Genomic DNA, 22,835 nt, shown 5'->3' with positions numbered 1-22,835 from the left:
CTTGTAAATAAAAACTGACCGATGCAGTGGACATGCAAACGTTGGACAAAGCGCCCGTCAGAAGATGTCAGTCGTCGAGACTATGTAATATTTGACGAGGACAGCCATTGTTGATAGAGGATTAGGCTGGCCAAGGTGTCTAAGTACTCACTGATGTTTTTACACGCTATCGTTCCAGCCCGATTTTCCGAGGTGTTGGGACGTTGGCCACGTGGGCCAAGCCGATGATGCTTTCCATACCACAGATTTTGACATTGTGTCCAAGTATTTGGAAATGGTCAGTTGTTTTGACCACTTTTGACCGTCTGCATTGATTTGAGATTGAATAAATATGGCTGCACTGACTATGTCCATTTCAGAGATTCCACTTTGAGCTGGATTCTCTTTGTGAACAGATTATGAATTCTAAATTGGCTAGAAATTTCATATGGCGGAAATTCTCTGACATTTCAGCTGATGGTGTTAGATAATTCATCTTGTTGAGGTGACAAAACAAATAGCAGACTAAACTCAGCAGCATTCAGATATGTAGGACAGGGTGTTTGGGAATATAATCAATGGTGATTCAACAAGTGGCTGACATCCTACGGAGATGAATACGCGAATATGCCTTCAGAATGTGCTGGAAACTGCTGAGCCAAGATAGGTGCAACAATTTTCTAAATATGTATCGGGAAAAGTTTATCTTGCTTATTGTTATTGAAACACTGATAATGAGCCTGATATTGCCTTGTCAGAGGATCATTATCAACTCAGTTTCGGTCTGTAGATAATCTTTTCTGGACCAGACAATCCAATGACTGACATCATGAGCATTAATAAGCTACACAGTTGGGATACGATGACCTGCATCACCCAAGTCAGCAAGTCCGACAGGCTAATCTTATTATTCATCTCTTATGTCAAGCATGGGTTGCTGAAGACCAGGGGCGGTGGGGTAGCCTAGTGGTTAAAGCGTTGGCTCGTCACGCCGAAGACCCGGGTTCGATTCCCCACATGGGCACAATGTGTTAAGCCCATTTCTGGTGTCCCCCGCCGTGATGTTGCTGGAATATTGCTAAAAGCGGCGTAAAAACTAAACTCAGTCAGTCAGTCAGTGCTGAAGACCAACTCGAACCCAGATCTTCACAGGTTGTATCCATGTGCAGTGTACTGGCATAAACAGACATTTGACAAACAGATATTATTGATAAGAATATCCCTTGTTTTCAGGGTAACCTGCTCCTGTACTTCTTCCTCATCCAGGGTTATAGATGATCCAGTCGTTATAAGGTATCACAGTAGTCTGTGCAGAATTATCTTCCTTATTGGTTACAGGCTCTGCTTGTAGTAGACTTATATTTAAGTTTTGCCTTTAAAATAAATCCATCTGTGTCCTTGACATATGTGAGTTCCTACTAAATTGGAAATGCTGTTTGTTTGCTGCTGTTGAAGGGTTAATCCAGGACAAAGACGTTTAGAGTTTATGTCACTCACTCACTCTGTGTATATTGAATGGTGGGCCAGCAGTCAGCACCCTATTTGACAGATTGTCACTGCTGACACAGTTCACTGCTGTGTTTTCCTGTTGGTTAACATGGCTTTTGCTCCCAGGCTCTGACATGTCAACTTGGGCTCATTGTTTGAGTCACTAATGTTTACGTAACTTCCCCTTGTTACTGATTTGACCGACTGAACTCAATTGTCTTCGACCTGCAGGAACCCTGGTCTCAGTGAGTTGCCTCCTGCAGCTGGTGATATACGTCAGCATACCACACCATGCATCTGTGGTCATCAACTCTGTCATTGTTCCAATTACCTACTGCATTCCCTAACAGTAGTTTCTAGTTTCCCTGACCTACCTTCTCTCCCCCCTCTTTCCTCACCCTACCTTCTCTCCGCCTAGTTTCCTCACCCTACCTTCTCTCCCCCCTCTTTCCTCACCCTACCTTCTCTCCCCCCTCTTTCCTCACCCTATCTTCTCTCCCCCCTCTTTCCTCACCCTACCTCTCTCCCCCTAGTTTCCTCACCTACCTTCTCTCCCCTCTTTTCCTCACCCTACCTTCTCTCCCCTCTTTCCTCACTCTACCTTCTCTACCTAGTTCCTCACCCTACCTCTCCTCCTCCCTAGTTTCCCACCCTACCTTCTCTCCCCTATAGTTTCCCCCTACCTTCTCGGTCCCCCTACCTTCTCCTCCCCTAGTTTCCCCACCCTACCTTCTCCTCCCTAGTTTCCCACCCTACCTTATCTCACCCATAGTTTCCCCACCCTACCTTCTCCTCTCATAGTTTCCCCACCCTACCTTCTCCTCCCATAATTTCCCACCCTACCTTCTCCTCCCATAGTTTCCCCACCCTACCTTCTCCCATAGTTTCCCACCCTACCTTCTCCTCCCATAGTTTCCCCACCCTACTTTCTCCTCCCCTAGTTTCTCCACCTTACCTTCTCCCCCAGATTCTCAACATTACTGTTTCCTCCCTAGTTTCTCCACCTTGATTTCTCAAGCCTAGTTTCTTCCTAGTTTTTTTCCACTTTAGTTTACCTATCCTAGTTTCTTCCTAGTTTTTCCACATTAGTTTACCTTTGGTTTCTCCTCCCCAGTTTCACCATCCCAGTTCTCCACCTACAACTCTCAACCACTGGGTTCCACTAGTTTCGCCCCATCTATACATCTGTGCATAAATTAAGCACCACCCTATATTTTAACCAATTAATTTTGTCTGAAATGAAATTCGAAACTCTTTCCAAAAAATAACCTTTATAATTTGATAGAGCAAGTATTTAACATTTCAAAAACGAAAACATCATTGAAATTACCATGTATTTTAATTAGGATAATTGCCTATATTGAAAGCAGGTGTTTTTCTGTCCTGAAACAGGTTACTTTATTTTGAAAAGTGAAAGTAATAATTGATTGCTGTGTGACCCATAAATTCATTATTTATTGTGAATGGATGAAAGTTTGTAAATTAAGATTTAGGAAAAGTTACAGTCAAACTGAAAAAAAGGTAAATTTTAAAATGCAGTAAAAGTTGCTTTACCAACAAAACAATTATCAGTATCCGGGAAGGAGAAGTGTGTATTCATTACAATAAACTCAAAATCATAAAAAAATTATTCCAAAATCTGATTAATGTGGCCTTTTTAAGTTTTTGTCAATTAGCAATCTGAATTGTTGTAAAAAGGTCTGAATCTTTGACATTCAGATTCTTCCTGATTATGGTATATAACAGAATTGTTATTTTTAGTCTAAACTCAATTTAATTGTGTTGTTTGAGCAGGAGAGGAATAGTTATTTTGGGTAAAAATTCAGTCCGATCACATTTTCATCAACATATTCTTTCATAAAGAATAGAATAGGTTATGGTATTTGTTAAACTGTCAGTGGATAAAGCTTGTTTAACTACAGGTTGATTAAATTGATGGCTATACCCTAACCTTTGAGTATCACATCACATCTTATTTTCAAAATAGGGTGGTGCTTAATTTATGCACAGATGTATAGTTTCTCCACTCAAGTTTTTCCACTAGTTTCTCCTCCAAAGCTCCTAGATTCTCCACCCTAATTTCTCCACATTAGTTTTTCCACTCAGATTTTGTCCACCTTACTTCTCGTCCCTAGTTCCTCTAACTTAGTTCTCGTCCCTAGTTCCTCTAACTTACTTCTAGTCTTAGTTCTCCCTTAGTTCTCCCTAGTTCCTCTAACTTACTTCTCGTCCCTAGTTCCTCTAACTTACTTCTCGTCCCTAGTTCCTCTAACTTACTTCTCGTCCCTAGTTCCTCTAACTTACTTCTCGTCCCTAGTTCCTCTAACTTACTTCTCGTCCCTAGTTCCTCTAACTTAGTTCTCGTCCCTAGTTCCTCTAACTTAGTTCTCGTCCCTAGTTCCTCTAACTTAGTTCTCGTCCCTAGTTCCTCTAACTTAGTTCTCGTCCCTAGTTCCTCTAACTTACTTCTCGTCCCTAGTTCCTCTAGCTTACTTGGCCCCTAGTTCCTCTAACTTACTTCTAGTCCCTAGTTCCTCTAACTTACTTCTGGGTCCCTAGTTCCTCTAACTTACTTCTAGGTCCCTAGTTCCTCTAACTTACTTAACGTCCCTAGTTCCTCTAACTTACTTCTCATCCTAGTTCCTCTAACTTACTTCTGGAGTCCCTAGTTCCTCTAACTTACTTCTCGTCCCTAGTTCCTCTAACTTAGTTCTCGTCCCTAGTTCCTCTAACTTACTTCTAGTCCCTAGTTCCCCCTAACTTACTTCTAGTCCCTAGTTCCTCTAACTTACTTCTGGGTCCTACTTCCTCTAGCTTGGTTCTAGTCCTAGTTCCTCTAACTTGCTTCTTGTCCCTACTTCCTCTAACTTACTTCTAGTCCCTAGTTCCTCTAACTTACTTCTAGGTCCCTAGTTCCTCTAACTTACTTCTAGTCCCTAGTTCCTCTAACTTAGCTTCTAGTCCCTAGTTCCTCTCCTTCTAACTTCTTCTGGGTCCCTAGTTCCTCTAACTTACTTCTCGTCCCTAGTTCCTCTAACTTACTTCTCGTCCCTAGTTCCTAGTTAACTTACTTCTCTAGTCCCTAGTTCCTCTAACTTACTTCTAGTCCCTAGTTCCTCTAACTTACTTCTGGGTCCCTAGTTCCTCTAACTTACTTCTAGTCCCTAGTTCCTGTAACTTAGTTCTAGTCCCTAGTTCCTTTAACTTACTTCTCTGGAGTCCCTAGTTCCTCTAACTTACTTCTCGTCCCTAGTTCCTCTAACTTACTTCTCGTCCCTAGTTCCTCTAACTTACTTCTCGTCCCTAGTTCCTCTAACTTACTTCTCGTCCCTAGTTCCTCTAACTTACTTCTCGTCCCTAGTTCCTCTAACTTAGTTCTCGTCCCTAGTTCCTCTAACTTACTTCTCGTCCCTAGTTCCTCTAACTTACTTCTCGTCCCTAGTTCCTCTAACTTACTTCTCGTCCCTAGTTCCTGTAACTTAGTTCTCGTCCCTACTTCCTCTAACTTACTTCTCGTCCCTACTTCCTCTAACTTACTTCTCGTCCCTACTTCCTCTAACTTACTTCTCGTCCCTACTTCCTCTAACTTACTTCTCGTCCCTACTTCCTCTAACTTACTTCTCGTCCCTAGTTCCTCCAACTTACTTCTTGTCCCTAGTTCCTCTTAGTTCTCCATCCTAGTTTTTCCACTTCCCTGGCACTCACTCACTCCTGTCTCGTACCGTCCCCTGACTAACAGTTCATGCATTAGGTTTATATTAATTCCATCAACAGACAATGCCCAAGTGACAGAGCCACGGATATGCTTGGAACACACTCTACAACCTGCTTATTGACTCAAGGTAGTTCTAAGAATCACATGATTATTTTCTGACGGAACTGGATATGTGCAGGCACCTAGGGGTGTTACAAAACGTCAACAATCATATGTGGATTGGGGACTAATTGGTGATCGACCACCTCCACATTTCCTTGATTCACACAAACCACAAAAGCATCTATTGTTCAATGTTGTAGGAGAACGGGGGTCGTGGAGGTCATGTGACATGTGGTTAGCCCCGGGCCGGTACCGTCGACTGTAACATTAGTACCTCCATCATCCCTGTGGATGCCCCTGTGTTAATTACAATTGAACTCCAGGTAATGGCTTTGAGGACCATAGGTGTGACAGTCTTCAGTCCACCTAGCCAATAATTGGCAGGAGACACAGAATGCAATTTGCTGATGCTTGGTGCGGGACGTGAGAAAAATATAAACTGACATTTTTAATTGTTGCTGGAAGGACTGGTGATTAGCCTGTGTCCTATAGGTCTGCACTGGGAGAAGTTTGAACATGTTCCTTTCTCAGTTATTGATTTTCCTGGAAGAGATTGGATACTAGCACCATTTGTTATTAGATTATACATATCACATGATGACAGTACACGGAGATTATAATGACTGTCTTAAGGAAATTACTAGAGATAATATGACACACATAATCGCACCCCTAAATTAGAAGGATTATGGCAAGAGATTTCTTCAACTGTGGCACCACTGTGTTGCAACCTAGTGTAACATCATACATGATGTCTTCAGTGGAATGTCAAATGTTAGAAATTGAGAGAGTTTCAAGTTTTGATCTATTTGGTCAATAATTAGCGCAAGAAGATTTAAGAATGATGATACTCTTTATTTGTGAATGCTGTATCAAAATGAGGGTTAAAATATTTATAAAGGTTAAATATATCAGTGATACCTTTATGCAAGAATGTTAGACAGAGTAACATCCCCATAGACTTCCCTAGTACCGACTTTGTACAGCAGGAAAAGTAACATGTTCACTCAGTGCAATAGTAATACACTCACTACTTCTTTCTGTAATTTTGTAATATTGAGTAAAGGAATGTATTGAGCATTGGTGTTGTATACTGAGTATAGGTGTTGTATACTGGTATAGGTGTTGTATACTGGATATAGGTGTTGTATACTGAGTATAGGTGTTGTATACTTGAGGATATAGGTGTTGTATTGATATAGGTGTTGTATACTGAGTATAGGTGTTGTATACTGGATATAGGTGTTGTATACTGAGTATAGGTGTTGTATACTGAGTATAGGTGTTGTATACTGGATATAGGTGTTGTATACTGGATATAGGTGTTGTATACTGGGTATAGGTGTTGTATACTGGATATAGGTGTTGTATACTTGGTATAGGTGTTGTATACTTGATATAGGTGTTGTATGGTATAGGTGTTGTATACTGGATATAGGTGTTGTATACTGAGTATAGGTGTTGTATACTGGATATAGGTGTTGTGGGTGTTGTATGTATAGGTGTTGTATATAGGTGTTGTATACTGAGTATAGGTGTTGTATACTGGATATAGGTGTTATAGGTGTTGGCTGGATATGTTGGTGTTGTATACTGGTATAGGTGTTGTATATACTTGTATAGGTGTTGTATATATAGGTGTTGTATACTTGAGTATAGGTGTTGTATACTTGAGTATATAGGTGTTGTATACTGGATATAGGTGTTGTACTGAGTATAGGTGTTGTATACTGGATATAGGTGTTGTATACTGGATATAGGTGTTGTATACTGAGTATAGGTGTTGTATACTGGTATAGGTGTTGTATACTGGATATAGGTGTTGTATACTTGGTATAGGTGTTGTATACTTGGTATAGGTGTTGTATACTTTGTATAGGTGTTGTATACTTGGTATAGGTGTTGTATACTTGGTATAGGTGTTGTATGAGATATATAGGGTGTTGTATACTTGAGTATAGGTGTTGTATACTTGGTATATAGGTGTTGTATACTGAGTATAGGTGTTGTATATAGGTGTTGTATAGTATAGGTGTTGTATACTGAGTATAGGTGTTGTATAGGTGTTGTATAGTATAGGTGTTGTATACTTGATATAGGTGTTGTATACTGGTATAGGTGTTGTATAGGTGTTGAGTATAGGTGTTGCTGTGGTATAGTATAGGTGTTGTATACTGGATATAGGTGTTGTATACTGGAGTATAGGTGTTGTATATAGGTGTTGTGATATAGGTGTTGTATACTGGATATAGGTGTTGTATACTTGGTATAGGTGTTGTATAAATAGGTGTTAATATTGGTGTTGTATACTTGATATAGGTGTTGTATACTGACTTGGTATATAGGTATATTGAGTATAAATGTATACTGGGTATGGGTATTGTATATTGGATATATGCTTGGTATAGGTGTATTATAGGTATACTGATTATAGGATTATAGGTGTTGTATTGGTATAGGTGTTGTATATTGGATATAGGTGTTGTATATTGGATATAGGTGTATTGAGTATAAATGTATATTTGGTATGGGTATTGTATATTGGATATAGGTGTTGTATATTGAGTATAAATGTTGTATGCTTGGTATGGGTATTGTATATTGGATATAGGTGTTGTATACTGAGTATAGGTATATTGAGTATAAATGTTGTATGCTTGGTATGGGTATTGTATATACTGGATATAGGGTATATTGTAGTAAAGGTTGTAATTGGATATAGGTGTTGTATTCTTGGTATAGGTATTGTATATTGGATATAGGTGTTGTATACTGAGTATAGGTATATTGAGTATAGATGTTGTATCCTTCCGGTATGGGTATTGGATATAGGTGTTGTATACTGAATATAGGTGTTTGACCAAGGGAGTTGTATTTTGATTTAAAGATATATGGAGTTATGGAGTTAAAGTTTATGATATTTTGCTACATTATGAAACATTAGGAATTCATTCCATTTTTCTTTTAAATGATATATATATCTTAAGTATAACAATAGCAATAATATGGAGAGTCTATGGTATAGTTAATCATATTGTGTAGAAATCCACAATAACACCATTATTTTTAGACAAGAAAATGTAAAACAAACTACTATCTCTCTCCAGGTGTGTTTGACAAGCCAATCTGGACCTTGAGAACTTTTCTTTGTTTTGAAACGTACAACTGTGTGCAGAGTGTAAATAATGCAAAATGGAACGGCGTCTATTTTAAGGTCTCCCTCCCCCACAGAAGCCAATCGTCATAGTTACAGGTAAATACGAGAAATCTGATGACAAACCAGGTGTCAGTGGACTGATCTGCCAAATCAACATCGCCATCGAGTGTGTATTTGTTTATAAATCGCCTTTCAAGCTCTCTACTTTCCCATTACCAAGAAAAATTTCTCAAACGAAATCCGATGGAATTTTAGTAATTAGATGATCCCAACCCCCTCTTTGTTTACCCTAAGTTTACGCGGACGATGGCAAGCGATAGCGTGCCGTCCGAACAAAGACACGATTTTATAAGCCGTGGTCGTTATTCCGTCGAACATGTTCTTGTTCATGTTCTGGCGTGAGGGATATTTATTGACATCAACATGAAAAATAAATTACGTAGATTTTAGAATTCTCACCTAAAATGAATGGAATGCATTCTGAAGAATTTGAACATGTCTGTGGACCATGCATTGATTGTATATTTTCATTTATGATCTCTATTTATGATTTGCCGTTCAATTCCTTCATCATTTTTTATATGTTTGTTACTACTATTTTCAAGAACATGTTTGAAGAACATTGACAACATTGAACAACAAATGACAAACACTGACTAGATATCATTATATTCGGAATAGTTTGTTTGCAAAATTGTGGTCTGGAATAGATGCAGCATATTCCTGCTGAACCATGCCATGCTGTGATTGCCTGGAAGTGGCGTAAAATAATACTCACTCTCTGCTTAGAAGGTACATATAAAGGTTCAAGCTCAGCAAGGCCTGGAGTTACTCATTAAGGAATCTAGGTTTGGAAATTCACATACTGACACTTGTGTTTTGTAAGTTGGCAGTTTTCTGGCGGCACTGTTGTGTTATTGAAACCAAGCAGCAGGAAGAGGACAGTTTTGTCTGTGCACAGGACCAGTAGTCTACGATCATCAAGCTGCATTCAAATTGAAGAGAAATAAATTAGCTGCACTACATGGCAAATTTCACCCCCAGAGTTTCTTGAATATTTCAGTGACAGATTTTATCATCCATTGTCTGTATAAATTAGTGATACATGTCACGTTTATGACATCTGAAAACATTTTAAAGATGTAATAACTCCACTATGTATGTTGTACTCTCTTCAAATATTCATCTGTACCGTAAATAATGTTTTTATGAAAGTTGAATATGTGGTATGGTTGTGAGCCGTCTGTGTTGGGTAACCATAGCAAGCCCTCACTTACATGCAGTTAGCCCTGAGGTGCTCCAGCTGTCTTAGGTGCCAAAACCTTTAGGATTTCCAGTCTTTCACTTTCATCCTGATAATGTTTTTAGGTTTGTAAGCATAATATAGGGGGATCACATATAGGACATTATTTTGTTGTAAAAATGACAAAATCACTACTACATGTCACTCTGACATCACAATACAACATATAGCATGCAGTGACATCACTGTGACATCACAATACACCATATTGCATGCAGTGACATCACTGTGACATCACAATACACCATATAGCATGCAGTGACATCACTCTGACATCAAAATACACCATATAGGATGCAGGGGCATCACAATACAACATATAGCATGCTGTGACATCACAATATAGCATATAGCATGCAGTGACATCACTGTGACATCACAATACACCATATAGGATGCAGTGACATCACAATACACCCTATATCATGCAGTGACATCACAATACACCATATAGGATGCAGTGACATTACTGTGACATCACAATACACCCTATATCATGCAGTGACATCACAATACACCATATAGGATGCAGTGACATTACTGTGACATCACAATACACAATATAGGATGCTGTGGCATCACTGTGACATCACAATACACCATATAGCATGCAGTGACATCACTGTGACATCACAATACACAATATAGGATGCTGTGACATCACAATACACAATATAGCATGCATTGACATCACAATACACAATATAGCATGGAGTGACATCATTGTGACATCACAATGCAACATATAGAATGCAGTAACATCACAAGACGAAACCTTACATGTCATGACATTATTGTGACATCACAGTCACATCTAGGAAAGAAATGAAATCTAAGTTACAGTGAGTTAAAACAAACGTCCCCAGCTGCTTCATGTGGTGTGTAGTGTATACGCTAAGGTACATGTGTGAGGAGGAGGGTTTGCAAAGTTCACATACATGTAAAACATGAACTTTGTGCATGACCCATGTGTTGCCGTTTAAATGTAGATGGCACATTGCCAAACTAAATGCATTAAGGATATGACTTGCCATTTCAGCTTTTTTGAGCGGATTAAAGATTGTTTTTCTCTCATCCTATTTAGAGATCTCCTCTATACCATTGGCCTATGAATGACCATTGTTCAGAGTACATATGTCAGATATGTTATACAATGTGTCTGGGTCTGTATGGGATATGTTGTTCAGTGTGTCTGGGTCTGTGTGGGATATGTTATACAATGTGCCTGGGTCTGTGTGGGATATATTATACAATGTGTCTGGGTCTGTGTGGGATATGTTATACAATGTGTCTGGGTCTGTGTGGGATATGTTATACAATGTGTCTGGGTCTGTGTGGGATATGTTATACAATGTGTCTGGGTCTGTGTGGGATATGTTATACAATGTGTCTGGGTCTGTGTGGGATATGTTATACAATGTGTCTGGGTCTGTGTGGGATATGTTATACAATGTGTCTGGGTCTGTGTGGGATATGTTATACAATGTGTCTGGGTCTGTGTGGGATATGTTGTACAATGTGTCTGGGTCTGTGTGGGATATGTTATACAATGTGTCTGGGTCTGTGTGGGATATGTTATACAATGTGTCTGGGTCTGTGTGGGATATGTTATACAATGTGTCTGGGTCTGTGTGGGATATGTTATACAATGTGTCTGGGTCTGTGTGGGATATGTTATACAATGTGTCTGGGTCTGTGTGGGATATGTTATACAATGTGTCTGTACAATGTGTCTGTCTGTGGGATATGTTATACAATGTGTCTGGGTCTGTGTGGGATATGTTGTACAATGTGTCTGGGTCTGTGTGGGATATGTTGTACAATGTGTCTGGGTCTGTGTGGGATATGTGGTACAATGTGTCTGGCTGTATGTGAGGTATGTGGTACAATGTGTCTGGCTGTATGTGAGGTATGTGGTACAATGTGTCTGGCTGTATGTGAGGTATGTGGTACAATGTGTCTGGCTGTATGTGAGGTATGTGGTACAATGTGTCTGGCTGTATGTGAGGTATGTGGTACAATGTGTCTGGCTGTATGTGATGTATGTGGTACAATGTGTCTGGCTGTATGTGAGGTATGTGGTACAATGTGTCTGGCTGTATGTGATGTATGTGGTACAATGTGTCTGGGTCTATGTGAGGTATGTGGTACAATGTGTCTGGCTGTATGTGAGGTATGTGGTACAATGTGTCTGGCTGTATGTGATGTATGTGGTACAATGTGTCTGGCTGTATGTGAGGTATGTGGTACAATGTGTCTGGCTGTATGTGATGTATGTGGTACAATGTGTCTGGCTGTATGTGATGTATGTGGTACAATGTGTCTGGCTGTATGTGATGTATGTGGTACAATGTGTCTGGCTGTATGTGATGTATGTGGTACAATGTGTCTGGCTGTATGTGAGGTATGTGGTACAATGTGTCTGGGTGTATGTGAGGTATGTGGTACAATGTGTCTGGGTGTATGTGAGGTATGTGGTACAATGTGTCTGGCTGTATGTGATGTATGTGGTACAATGTGTCTGGCTGTATGTGAGGTATGTGGTACAATGTGTCTGGCTGTATGTGAGGTATGTGGTACAATGTGTCTGGCTGTATGTATGTGGTACAATGTGTGTCTGGCTGTATGTGAGGTATGTGGTACAATGTGTCTGGCTGTATGTGAGGTATGTGGTACAATGTGTCTGGCTGTATGTGATGTATGTGGTACAATGTGTGTGGGTCTATGTGAGGTATGTGGTACAATGTGTCTGGGTATATGTGAGGTATGTGGTACAATGTGTCTGGCTGTATGTGATGTATGTGGTACAATGTGTCTGGCTGTATGTGATGTATGTGGTACAATGTGTCTGGCTGTATGTGAGGTATGTGGTACAATGTGTCTGGCTGTATGTGATGTATGTGGTACAATGTGTCTGGCTGTATGTGAGGTATGTGGTACAATGTGTCTGGCTGTATGTGATGGGTATGTGGTACAATGTGTCTGGCTGTATGTGAGGTATGTGGTACAATGTGTCTGGGTGTATGTGATGTATGTGGTACAATGTGTCTTTGTCAGTATGTGCGTCAAATTGCAATTAAACATCACTAGACAAGATTAATTACCATTTAAGTTATAAGGTAAAATATGATACAGAATACCGTTATTTAGTAAAAGAAATATATCCTAGCATTGTGTAATTTTGGTTACAGTATGTGCTCTATGTGGTACAATGTGTCTGGCTGTATGTGAGCTGTATGTGGTACAATGTGTCAATAATATGCGGGATGTATGTGATTGAATATGTTATTTACAAAGAAATATGTCTGGCAATGTGTAATGGTTTTATGTGATGTATGTGGTACAATGTGTCTGGGTATATCATGATGGTATGTGGTACAATGTGTCTGGCTGTATGTGATGTTGTATGTGGTACAATGTGTCTGTTGCTACAACTTAAATAATATATTTGAGGTATGTGGTACAATGTGTCTGGCTGTATGTGATGAAAGTCACCGTATGTGGTACAATGTGTCTGGGCTATATGTGAGGCATGTTGTACAATACACGGTAATATGTGATGTATGTATTCTACAATGCTGTCTATCCACTTCCAAATGTGTATGTGTTGATACAAATGTGTAAAAAAGGCTGTACGGTGATCTTTATTATGTGGTACAATGTGTCTGGCTGTATATGAGGTATGTGGTACAATGTGTCTGGCTGTATCCATGAGAGATATATTTTGGTACTGATGGGTACAATGTGTCTATGTATGGGTGTATGTGAGGTATATGGTACAATGTGTCTGGCTGTATATGTGAGGTATGTGGTACAATGTGTCTGGCTGTATGTGAGGTATGTGGTACAATGTGTCTGGGTCTATGTGATGTATGTGGTACAATGTGTCTGGCTGTATGTGAGGTATGTGGTACAATGTGTCTGGCTGTATGTGAGGTATGTGGTACAATGTGTCTGGCTGTATGTGAGGTATGTGGTACAATGTGTCTGGGTGTATGTGATGTATGTGGTACAATGTGTCTGGCTGTATGTGAGGTATGTGGTACAATGTGTCTGGCTGTATGTGATGTATGTGGTACAATGTGTCTGGGTCTATGTGATGTATGTGGTACAATGTGTCTGGCTGTATGTGAGGTATGTGGTACAATGTGTCTGGCTGTATGTGAGGTATGTGGTACAATGTGTCTGGCTGTATGTGAGGTATGTGGTACAATGTGTCTGGGTCTATGTGATGTATGTGGTACAATGTGTCTGGCTGTATGTGAGGTATGTGGTACAATGTGTCTGGCTGTATGTGATGTATGTGGTACAATGTGTCTGGCTGTATGTGAGGTATGTGGTACAATGTGTCTGGCTGTATGTGAGGTATGTGGTACAATGTGTCTGGCTGTATGTGAGGTATGTGGTACAATGTGTCTGGGTCTATGTGAGGTATGTGGTACAATGTGTCTTGTTCAATATGACACGAAATGCTTTTTGTTGAGTAAGTGTCATGGTAGAATATATTACACAGGCCTTTTTACACTGTTATTTAAGACTAATTATAATGCTTATGACTTATGTCGTTAGTCTGTGTCAGGTGCTGTTGAACAATATAATTTTCTAATTAATCACATTTTACTTTGTGTGCACAAATGCAATAATATTATTTTCAAAAGCCAACAATATAAAAAAGCTGACTAGATTAATAGTTGTAATGCTGAAGACTTTTTTAACGGATCATGTATTTGACAAAGGATATTGTGCTTAGAATGAAAGTTGGCTTAGAAGAATTCTGTATTGTTGGCTTTGAAAGTTGATGGATCCATAAACCTGTTTAAAAATCACTGCGTAAATACATATGTTGAAGCGATTACAAGTGGTAGACAACATGATCTGCTTCCCTGCACTAGCATGTGTGTCATGATGTGAATCATTACTGGAAATGTACAAATTGAATAAGGTAATTAACGAGCCAATTAAACATTTTCATTATAATTAAATCTTGGACCTATCAGAGTAAAGCAGCCTTTTTTATCAGGTTTTCACTCACAACTGTGTGATTTAATGCAGCATAAAAGTCGTTTCAACAAAACCCTGTCTGTAAACATGATACATATTTCAGCTGGCGCTGTCAGAGAGAGGCATATATTAAAATCTTTGTCATCACATTTCATGGTATGTGGAAATGTTCTTTGAAAAGAAGGGCAATAATGTTAAAGAAATTCCTTCCAACAATTACTTTGTTACTAGTGAATCTTTACAATGTTTTTTAGAAAGAGATCTCCGATTAAATGAGCTTGTACAAATTATCTGAGAGAAATCACAATCTTTTACAAAAAATGTTCTTCAAACAAAAGTAGCCACCCAGAAAGAGCATACTTCCATGTAAATTTCCTGTGTTGAGAAAGGATAAAATGTAATATGTTTATGTCTTCAATTCACAGTGGACTTGATAAACTTTCCTGATGTACTCTTGTTTCTCTAGGAACCGTACAAAAGGCCTTTCTCCATTCCACAACCTTTTATGTTTCTTGCTGTCAAAACAAATGTTTTTTTTGTAATTTCTTGATTTAGATGTAGACGTGTGCTGGTGACATCGACGCGACCTTTGACATGTAGGTGCGATATGTACCAGTCTGTGTCAAAAACTGTGATGATTCACTGAAACACAGGTCTGTTCGTGGCCATGTCCTGCTCGGAGTCAATGTCTTGTGATCATTACGTAATGAGTTATGGCAAATGGTTTTAGCGCAGGTGTATTATTAATTTTATCTTTTTGTTAAACTTTTGAAGGTAGTATTTTTCATGAAACTGACATACTGGAAGATTACTTCCAATAAAGTTTTAGAAATTTGAATGAAAAAAAGACTGTTCACTCTGAATATTAGTTTCATGACAACTATTTGCAAATGATGGTTATTAATTAGATATTAACATTTATCCTTGATATTTACATGAAAATGTAATATTTATATTAATGTGTAAATTTAATGTGAATGTTCAAGTGTACATTTGATTTTGATAGTTCGGTTTATTACATAAATAAATCAGTTAAAATATATTAATTCTTTCTTTTTTTCATACAAAATTCATAGGAGAAAATAATTGTCTTAGGTCAAACTCTTCAGTCAGCAGCCTTCCCGATGTTTCCGACCTATTCCCACCTCAGGGTTCCAGCAGCAGCAGGAAGTAAAGTAATACCTGAAATGTAGAACTGTAAAACAACATTTGAACAAGGATCTCTGAATAAAGTTTTCAAAAATATAAAAAAGAAAGCTGTAAGTGAAGGGTATGCCTTGGAGTGGTTAATTCTTTATTCAACATTGTACACAGTAAATCAATGCGAAGGCATCAATCACCTCTCTGTATATCAGCATAGCCAATCCCTCTACTTCCAGTTCCCCGTGTTTTTGTTTGCTACAACACTGAAAACAAACACAGAGGCTGAGTTTAAACCTGATTAAGTCTGCTACTGCTGTCAGACAAACACGCACAGCTACTCACACCAGACACAAACCTGTAAGAAAGCAAATACAATTCATCTTTCCCATGAATATCATTTTCAGTGTAAAGTCAGTTTATACTTTCTATAAGTATTTGTAAAGAGTTAGACTCTGACCTGATCTAATATACTATTGCAGATATCTGACTGACTTTAAGCAGGTAGCTGAACAGGATTCAGAGGTGTTGAGGTTTTAGTTGGAGGAGTTTTCTTCCCTGAAGAGAGTATCTATCTGAAATGTTCACTGTTATAGGAGAACAAAGATTGTGCTATCCTATACTCAAACAGACAGAAATGGGTAAAAGTATACCATTGTATTGTAATTGGGATTTTGTTTCTTGGTTTGGTTGTACCAGATTCATGCTCGTTGGTTTCGGTGATGTGGTCAGTCGCAAACTGCATCACTTCAGTCGTTCCTCCAACATCAAACTGTCACTTAGTGATGCTCACTCACTCACTCACACACACACTCACTCACTCACTCACTCACCTCACTCACTCACTCACCTCACTCACCTCACTCACTCACTCACTCACTCACTCACTCACTCACTCACTCATATGTCTCACAGTCCCTGAACCACATTATTTTCCCTACTGCCCAGCCCTCCCTCCAGTGCTAAAGCCCTAAATGAAGCAAGTCTAGATTTCCTCAGGATCAGGCTGAATCTCCAACCTCACTGGGTCTAATTTTCAATTAAAAAGGAATCCATTGTTTCTCTCTAAGTTATATATACACAGGGACAAAGCATTTGTCAAGTTTCTACAACCTGAAGTTTGAAGGTGTACCAATGGTTATGTCTGACTTTGATGACCAGCAAGCAGTATACATGGTAATGGCTAACTCAGTAATCATGATGTGATAGACACTGAAGATAAGATAGTCACTCCACTCCCAGTGAAGTATTACTGTTTTCCGGTTTACACAGTATTCTTTGTTGTCTCAACAGCATTATCTGTGCAGTACACAGAGGACCAATGGAAGTCATACCTCTCAGCTGATGTTATCATGTGTCGGATTTTCATCTGGAAATATCTGCTGTTAGCTATGTTATATCAAAGGTCTACTCTCCTGGCACTTAGTCAACACTTAAACATTACTTCTGCTTGGATTATTTATTTGATATAATATAGCTTTTATAATTCACTTTTTAGCATAATGCACACTAGCTGATGGGTATTGCAGACTATTACCCTTGAAAATCAGTAAAGTCTTTTTTTTCACAGATTTGCATTTCAAACATGGTCATTGGTATGTGATTTCTGATTCAGTTCTTACCCGAACTTCCAGCCACTTTTCACTGAACTGATCTATTTTACACAAAATTACCCAACCAAAAACTATTTTTAACAAAATGTTTCAGGAATATGATTAAACAGACATGATCAAATTTAACAACAGTTCTATTACATAAAAAACAAATTTAGTATGCCGGTACTTTCTGTTGCCCTTCAGATCATGGCGCTGTAATGTATCCTGGTAGGAATTCTGTGGAGTACCAAAGTAATTTGACAAGACCACATCACAAGCCAGTTGGCACTGCAGGCTGGGCACAGGTGGATTAGTTGTCTGAGGCTAACAGTTCAATGTGCAGAAGTGACTGAGTGAGTTTAGTTTTAAGCCGCTTTTAGCAATATTTCAGCAATATCACGGCGGGGAACACCAGAAATGGGCTTCACACATTGTACCCATGTGGGGAATCGAACCCTGGTCTTCGGCATGACGAGCAAACGCTTTAACCACTAGGCTACCCCACCGCCCCTCAGTGTGCAGAAGAGTGACATCTCTCAGGTGTGACAGAATCATTGTTGGAAATATTACAGTTTAACGTGGCTTTGTGAATTCCTGAAAATTTGGGAGTAACTCACTCACTCACTCCTGAATTATTTGGTCCAGGAGACATGACACCAGTTGAGCCCTGTGTCAGTGCAGCATGGATTATTCCATGTGTTGTTGACTCCAACTAGCTGGCACAGCACGTTGTCATCAGTCAAAGATGACTGCTCTCATGCTGATCTCCACTGTAGACCAACTCTCCAGTCCAGGCCAGCATGATTAAATGCAATGCACATCTTTGAATAAACACTCGTACCCTGTTTGTGTACTTGAAGGTGGCTCGTTAGTGTCGAAAAGCAAACAAGAGGTGTTAATTAAAAGGCGAGTGTCCCTTTGATCTGTGTTAGATATTCAGAGCTTACTAACTGAACTATGAAATTGTTTGTTATTATCAAGTCGTCAAAGTACGGATTCCTGTGCTCAGCAGATCAGGTTGTTGAAGGGAAGGTTTGGGAATTACCATGTTTACTCTGTCGTGTTTATTCAGATGATTTGCTGAATACATTAACTTACAACTTGTACGTGTGATTCTGATGGACGGGACATATATAATGATGTCGTATACTTCGTGTTGAAAGTAATTCTATAACCAGAGACGGATGACCAGGTCGGAATGGCTGACAGGGACTTATTCCCTGTGATTCCGAAACAGTGCTTCACAAATACCACACTCAACCTGCTATCCTGATGGACGAATAGATTTCTATTATATGGGAAGTGCTGTACCAGCTGTTAATTCAACTTGTCATTAAATTTAGAAGTTACACACATGAGAGAGAATTCAGGGACTCCTCGATTATAGAAACGTATATAAAGAACTTTACATCCATTAATTATCTCCCTTATGATTATTTCTGTATATTAGCTGAGAATGGAAAAGTTAGAATTCCTCAAGAAATGTCTTCACAGTTGGATTTATGCGTGAAACGTGATTCACTCCCTTATCTCATTGGGGTACAGTTACAGGAGATTAAAACATGTGTTTTTCATGCGTTTACTTTAATCATTATCAAGGTGTTGAGGTACCTGGTTAAACACAAGTTGTCCCAAACATGATTCACAATCTGAGATAATACTGATCAACAATATCTACTTGTACTACCACCAGGTACAATAGCATCACATACAGTGTCAGCTAACATGGAGTGATGCATCAAACTGACAGTTTAGCATTTAGAAGTACCGTAGAACCATACAATCTTGACACAGTTTATGATGGGCAGCCAGAATATAGGAAAAAAGAAAAGAAAGCGGGAAAAAAAATAATAAATGGGGGAAATTGGTGTATTTAACATATTTTTATGAAGTTGTGAGTATAATTGGCAAAATAAACTCACCAAAGTATTGCCAGCCATGGAGCACACAAAGCGCAGCATCTGATGCCATCACCGCTGTCCACCTGCACCCACACAACTCAGTGACCTGACCATTCCTGATGAATTCTATTCTACCACTGGCCCTAATCCTGAACCCTTTCTGTTATTTGATAATGTGCTTCATTTAAATGTGCTAAATTGTCCATCATCTGTTACCAAATTTTGCTTATTATTATGTAGTATGAGATACACACGTAATAAAGTATGAAAAAATCATTTCTTTTTTTCCTTTTCTTTTTTTTCTTCCCCCGAAATACCTGTCGTTCCACCCAACAAGAGGTACAGAGTCTTATATCCCTTGTGGTGGAGGAATAATCCTCTTCTGTAGGTGTCCATTGCTGAATGGATATCCCTCTTTTTACATAAATTCTCTCAAATCAGAATACAGGGTGAGTGAGTGGAGATTAAGGCAGACTTCACGTACTGTCAGCTTCATGTAGCATGAAGAAGACAAAACAGTAACCCTTTCCTTCTCCTATGGCCAGAAGTGTACTGCTGTCATTATTCACACACCTATCCTACCTGTGTGGTTATTTATCTCTGCAACAACAAAAATTGCATTAAATCTCCATTTTTTCAAAACAGGATGTTTTGGATCAGTCCAATAAAAAAATCCAAATGTATCATCCACATATAAAATAAAATGTGTGCACACAAAGTGACAAGTATAAGCTCTTTAGTATTATCAATGCTCTTAAAACCTTTGATGTAAAATATAAATTCATTTCTTTGTCTCTTCAAAATGAGGAAAGTCAGATGCAGGTGTAAACATAAGTGATTTTGTAATCAGTGATACCTGTTGTATACCTGTTATCACTGACAGGTAGAGGCTGTCGCGGAAGGCATCCCGAATTAATGTGAGTAATACCCTTAACAACACAAGGTAATGTGAACACTGTCGTTCTTCACAAGTTTATGATCTTGGAGCAGTTGATTGTTTGTTACCCCACAGGCCAGCCAGACACTCAACAGACAGTTGGAGTGACAGAACAGATATTGGAGAAATTTACAGACAATGACTAACTGTCTTATTGAAAATAACTTAGAAATTCTGGATGAGAGTCTCATTTGAATTTCAATAAAAAAGACAAATAGGGTAATATAGGTATTTGCAGAGCATTTGGCTTGTTCACTTTAAAAGATATATTTAGTGATTCGGTTTACAATAAACTAATGTAATCTTTACAACCTTTAAAAGTTACTATTATTTCAGGAGACAATGAGTTTTCTGTCTTTGAAGTAGTGAATATAACCCCATTCATTGTGTTATTGTATGTTTTTTGTTGTGCTGGATTGAGACTGAGTGGGCAGTGTCTGACCGAGGAGATTTGTTCTGTCAACATTTACCTTGTTCCTTTGTTCAGGTACAGCGTCAGCAAGCACAAATGTATTATTTATGACAGTTTCAGATTTATCTGAAAGATTTGTTTGTTGGAATGTTTTACCACAGTTCTCAGTTTTTATATCGAAAGTAAAGTAAGCTCCAAAACATTCTTGGTAGAATATTACTGTGTGTTACCAGGCCAGGTGGGTTGGCCAAATGGAGAAAGCATACACCTGGATTGGTTGGTTGGTTTTACGCCACACCCAGCAATATTCCAGCTATATGGTGGCGGTCTGTAAATAATCAAGTCTGGACCTGACAATCCAGTGATCAAAAGCATGAGCATCGATCTACATAATTGAGATACGATGACTTGTGTCAACCAAGTCAGTGATCCTGTTAGTCACCTCTTATGACAAGCATGGGTTGCTGAAGACCAGTTCTAAGCCAGTTCTTCACGGGTTCATACACCTGGAATGGTTCACTCTGGCCTTGTTAGCTTGAATCCCAGATTTGTCCTGATTACAATCCCTGGTCTGTCAGTCTCGTACCTGTGCTTATGGAACTCACCAATGTGGTAAAGGTTCACAACCTGTGTTACCTGACTTTCACTCCAGTATAAAGCTGACAGATCCTGGTGGACCTGACAATGTGTTCATCATTGTGTCTGCTCCACTCCAGTATAAAGCTGACAGATCCTGGTGTACCTGATAAAGTGTTCATCATTGTGTCTGCTCCAACTCAACATCATGGCTGTTAGGTATTGACCAACGTGTAGGAGACTGATGAAATTAAGTGTAAGAGTGAGTTACTTTAGTTGTACGCCATTTTTAGCAATATTCCAACAATACCATGTCAGGGGACACCAGAAATGGACTTCACACATTGTACCCATGGGGGATTCAAACCCAGGTCTTCTGTGTGACGAATGAACGCTTTAACCACTCAGCTACCCACCACCCCATTTAGTGTAAGAAGAGACCATACAAAGTCCAATGTCTCAGTGTCAGGGGGTAAAACCACACATTGATACAGAGGTATTCTATTGAGAAAATTAGTTTCTCAAGCAGAAATAAACTCAATAGATTTTACACAAGGTGGATATCATCCACTTTTCAGTTAGTCTAGCCTAAGTATAAGTCAAAAGCAGGCACAGAGTAAAAGCTAGTTGTTTATTTTTAACTCGCAACAGTATGAGTATGAATGTGAATGATCTTATTTTTTCCTTAGAAAATGTCAGATTGTCTACTAGTAAGAATTCATACCTTACAAATGAGAGTCACCCTTACCCTGGAGGTAATCCTCAATCATGTAACAGGGACTTTCGGGCAATAAAAACATTGAAATTAAGAAAAAAGTACAATGTCACACACATACATCAGTACAAGATCACACAGTGTTTGATATTTCTTCAAGATCAACTAAATTGATCAACTTCAAGATCAACTAATATCACTGACGTTTCATGCTGCATGCTGTCAAAGAGAGTATTGTTATTGGTGACTAAATTCAATATCTTGATGTACATAAAACATTTTTTATAAACACTGATGGCTTCAAGATGATCAAGTTGTTTGATTCTTGTAGGTGTTCTCAATCAGGGGACCATATCCCATTCAGCTGATATAAATATATTCTCAATATGTTGCAATGTTGACAAGATAACATGGAAGTGTAAGTGGCCTCTTTCAGCTGAAGATGCAATACCAGAATATAGGTGTTTGTCCCACAGAGGATTAATGCAAGGTTACACACTTTATCCTTATCATTTAGTACATGTCTGTACCTATATCTCCCTGTAAGAAGCTGTAACAACATGGTGGTACTATGTTGTCAAAGTGTAACACTTAGTGTCTAATTGCAGGTAATTGGGTTTATATTCCATAACCCAGTTGTTGATAAGCTCCTGTATTTCCCTAGGGTACATGTATGTACATGTCTTTTTTGTTTTTCTTACCCAGCACCTTGTTAACTCTTTATCTCCTTCAGACCCTCTCTGAGATAGACTGGGTGTCTAATTAACACGTTATCATGACTTCTTGGGGTGGTCTTTCCACTGGGTTACCTGAC

General features: G+C 38.9%; 2 long non-coding RNA genes across 3 annotated transcripts in view; one reads left to right on the top strand and one right to left on the bottom strand.

The window, feature by feature from the left end:
• The window catches only part of LOC124260521, an 81,936-nt gene that overhangs the window by 16,939 nt on the left and 42,162 nt on the right, over window positions 1–22,835 (bottom strand). The gene's annotated exons all lie outside the window — the stretch shown is intronic.
• LOC124260529 overlaps window positions 14,407–22,835 on the top strand; it is an 88,334-nt gene continuing 79,905 nt past the window's right edge. The window contains exon 1 of the long non-coding RNA XR_006894117.1: window positions 14,407–14,686. This is a non-coding gene — a long non-coding RNA (uncharacterized LOC124260529). The remainder of the gene's footprint in view (window positions 14,687–22,835) is intronic.

Source organism: Haliotis rubra, unplaced genomic scaffold, assembly GCF_003918875.1.
Source record: "Haliotis rubra isolate DU_JTF1 unplaced genomic scaffold, ASM391887v1 Scf119, whole genome shotgun sequence".
Classification (NCBI taxonomy): Eukaryota; Metazoa; Mollusca; class Gastropoda; order Lepetellida; family Haliotidae; genus Haliotis; species Haliotis rubra.
Note: the sequence above shows the minus strand (reverse complement) of the source record. Positions and strands in the feature narration are given on the sequence as shown.